Source organism: Hordeum vulgare, chromosome 3H (genome assembly GCF_904849725.1).
Source record: "Hordeum vulgare subsp. vulgare chromosome 3H, MorexV3_pseudomolecules_assembly, whole genome shotgun sequence".
Lineage (NCBI taxonomy): Eukaryota > Viridiplantae > Streptophyta > Magnoliopsida > Poales > Poaceae > Hordeum > Hordeum vulgare.
The window spans coordinates 577,456,770-577,461,102 of record NC_058520.1 but is presented as its reverse complement, the minus strand read 5'-3'; the positions used below and the strand labels follow the sequence as shown (position 1 = coordinate 577,461,102).

The 4,333-nt window shown below is 38.2% G+C and overlaps 1 pseudogene; it reads left to right on the top strand.

Annotated features, from left to right (window-relative positions):
* Positions 1–344: 344 nt before the first annotated feature.
* LOC123442079 lies at positions 345–1,995 on the top strand (annotated as a pseudogene).
* The last annotated feature ends 2,338 nt before the right edge of the window (positions 1,996–4,333 follow it).

The window sequence follows — 4,333 nt, the reverse complement described above, 5'->3', positions numbered from 1 at the left end:
TTCCTTGATGTACTTTCTTCTATGGAAAAGGCACCTTAAGATAATGGACCACCTTTTTTCAACTATGAAATGTGGTCCAAGCTCACGGGCGTGTATGGGCAACCATTTCAAGATCTTTATATGACATTCAACCTGAATTTGTGGGTTCTAAGCATTTGTGTGCAACAGTAAGGGAAAGATGCTACATACATAATTTCGAAATGAGAAGAGAGCACCTCTTCTTCCTGTGCCTCCAAAGGCCATATTTGATGCATTCCCTCGATCATTACAAGAAGTGGTGGCCTCCCTAGACTCGAGAACACAGTGAAATACTTGTGAACAAGTGTGGCGAGTGCAAGGCTGACATGACGGTTCAAGTATGATCTTTCGAGCATGGTCAATCCACCGCTTTGAAGTTTTCAAAAATGAGTCATCAATCAATGCAAAAAGGAGAATCTTGTGTGGGTTGGAAAGAACAAAGTAACTCCATTGGGCCCTCGAGAGATTGAATATCTACTATGTTTCCTAAAGGACGTCCCAAGGTGGCGACAACTCATTCCAACTTGATAACATTGCTTAGCACTTGGTGATATATGAATTGAAGTATCCCCTTGTGTACTTATTGTTCATGCCACAAGAATTTTAGGATGTACAAAATGTGATTGGCATCGAAATATTATGACACGACTCATAGGAAGGTGAGGTTGGTCTAGTATTTTATGTGCATAAGACATTTATACTTGGCATACACAAATTGGAATCATTAACAACATTTGCTCGAGACTTATTCTCAAGGGCTCGAGGTAAATAGATGAAATGCCAGTCAGTTAGTTGGCAATAAGAAGTCAGTAATACATAGCAAGTGTTCTCTAATCTTAGTTGTTATTATACTTTTGTCTAGGATTTCATACAAGAGATGTCACAGAAGGACAAGAAGAGTGACTCATTAATAGACAAAGAAGTTTTTTGAAGATGAAGCTAACATGGCTATTACAAGATGTGGTATCAGTCCTTTTACAGTTGTTACCTTGATGTTGATTTTCATATGGAAAATGCACCTTATGATACGCACGCATACATACACACATGTGTGTGAGTGTGACTGAGTGAGGGTGTGTGTGTTAAAACATTCCTAGGTGCGGATGTTGATCTCTGTGTATTAGTCGATTCAATTAGTGCAACACGGGTTGGAGGTGAATTTAATTTATGAGGCCATCAGCTACTTTGTGGTTTGATGTACACAGGGATAAGAAAACACCTTACCTCTTTTATTTTGATGTAACGACACTACAATATGTGTACATTGGACAGGTTATATACACATGCTTCGGTTACTTTGGGGGAGAAAGGAAGCATTAATAATGGAAGTGAACAAGAAAAAGAGGAAGCGATATGGAGGTACAACATATGGCAATTTGGATTGCACCCATGATAAACATATATGCCTCTCCCAAAGCCAATGATTGGATTTAACCTGCCGAATTATAGCCCATTGATAAATTAGAGTGACTAGATCGATTCTTAAACAACATATTGTATCGCCCATTGTCTACTATGAAAATGTGGTCCAAACTCCAAGAGGTGTATGGTAGACTATTTCAAGATTTGTGTATGACACTCTACCTGAGTTTATACATTCTAAGAATTTATTAGAAACTTTAAGGAAAGTGGGCTACATCCATAATTTGCCAATTGAAAACAAAGACCATCTTCTTCATGTGCCTCCAAAGGCCATATTTGAGGCATTCCCTCATGACAAGAAATGGGGGCCTTCCTGGGACTCGAGAACACAACTCAACTAATTCTGAAGAAGTGTGGCAAGTGCAGAGTTGACATAACAGATCAGGTGTGATCCTGTTAATACGGACAATCCACCACTCAGAGTGTTAAAAAAATGTCGTTAATAAGTGCAAAAAGGAGCATATTGTCTGGGTCGGAAAGAACAAAGTAGGTCCATTGGATCCTCAAGAGATTGAATATCTACTCGGTTTTCCAAAGGACCACACAAGGGGATGAACACTTATCCCATGTTGATCTTGTTGCTTACCGCTTGTTGATATATTGATTAATGTATCCCTTGGGTACTGTTGTTCAAGCCAAAAAAATCGAAGGATTTCCAAAATGAGATTGGCATCAGAATATTATGCTATGACATATAGGGAGGTGAGGATGGGACAATATTTCATATGTAGAAGTCATTCCTACTTGCCATAGAGGAACTATAAGTGTTATCCACATTTACATGGGAGTTATCCACAAGGACTAGTCGTAAAGAGTTGAAATGTGATTCACTTAGTTGGCATTAAGAAGTCTGTGTTTTGTTATACTTTTTCGCGGGATTTGTACGAGATATGCGATAGAAGAACAAGAAGATGAACTCATTAGTAGACATGGTCAGGCCCATAGGTGTGCCAACCCTGAAGCCTGCATAGGGCCTATAAATTTTAGGGCCCCCAAATTTTATATATGCCTAGTATGTATTTCTAAAAAATGATGTCCTTGGGCGCTGGGCCTCACATGGCTCTCGGCTGCTGTAAGTCGAGGCGGAGGGGCGAGCAACCATTGCTCGATCGATCGGGATTTTCACGCCTTATCAAAAATAAAAAATAGATGAGATCATCGGGACTTGGGATGACATATATAAGAGTCGGATCACTCACAAAAGGACAACATCGCCATCCTATTGTGTCACCATTGCTATGAGGCTATAGGAGGATCAATCGGTGTCAGACGATAGATTTCAGACTCGATGGAAACTAGATTGTCCGATCTGATCGTTGGGTTACCACGAAACGAGACTCCATGGCGCCAATGTGTCGGCGATGGGCGAGACAGCACACGGGCACACAAAGACAATTCATGCCTTCTTAGCTAGAGTGATTCACAATGATAACTATCACTCTCTTCATCCTTTGGGGGCTTCACGGCTTTAAAACAGGAAGCCCGTTGGTTGCTCCTGCTGAGATATATATGCATTCTAATTGCTCGATAGTTCATTTTTTTAGTTTCACACATGACACCGAATTTTGCTGGCCCAACCCTATTAGTAAATAATGGGATTTCGTGAAGATGAAGTTAATATGGCTATTAGAAGATGTGGCATCGGTCCTTCTAAAATTAGATTTTTTTATGTTTTTCTAGAAAGGTGTCTTAATATAATGGACCACTTTTATTCTATGATGAAAATATGGCCCAACCTCCCACATGTGTATGGTAGATCATTTCAAGATGGACATTCAACCTAAATTTGTGGGCTCTAAGCATTTGTGTGCAAAAACAAGGAAACGAGGCTACATCCATAATTTGCCACCTTAAAACAAATCACCTCTTCTTCCTCTACATCCAAAGGCCATATTTCAGACATTCACTCATTACACTACTATGGGAATTAGCTTCGGTAACGCATCCTAGTAACACAAGAAAAAAATGTGTTACTGAGTTAAAGCATGGTAACACAACATTTGTGTCTACAACTGAGTTGTAACACATTCTACGAGAAGTGTTAAGAAGTTATAACACATATTCCACATGTGTCGAATGTGTAATGGTGTTGTAACACATTACTTATGTCCGTGGAGAGAGTGTTACAAAAATGTAACACATATATGAGATGTAATGTTGTGTTACAAGTTTGTAACACATACGCGATGTACATAGGTAAATGTTACAATGTACTTATATTGTATTGAGTTTTTCTTTATTTTCATGAGACGACCAATTGAGGATTGTGAGCTCTTGGTAAGGGAAAGAGAAAATGTAGGACAATTGGCAATGCTTTCACCTATGGATTAATAATTGCTTGGCCTTTAGCATGTGTATGTTAATATTTAACTTCTTCGGTTTTCTTAAATTTAATTTGGGATAAACATAATTGTAATTCTAACTGTATGTTTTCTTCAGAATGAGAGGTTCAGTGGTTGCGTTAATTTGGATGCTTTTTCTCATGAAGAATCAAGATGCGAATGTGATATATTTATTCAAGAAAAAATTGAGGGGTGCATTCCACTGAACATGAGTAGGGGTGTCACATGTTTCTAATGATAGGAAATCTTCTACGCACTATAGTTTACATTACTAGGTTGAAAAATGTAATGTGTTTCTACAATATGGATCTTCTATAAGTCCATGTTAGAAATGCTATTGAATGACACGAACCATATTGCTATTTTATATATCCCTTTTCTCGTGCATGTGCAAACTTTATATCCATGATATTTTTATTGTATACAATGTGTCATATGCTTATCAGTTACACTATGAGGAAGTATAGAAGGAAAATATTACTACAAACTTTCATACAATATTGGTTTAATAGCATATTGGACTAATTATGCCGTGTTACTATAGTTAGGAA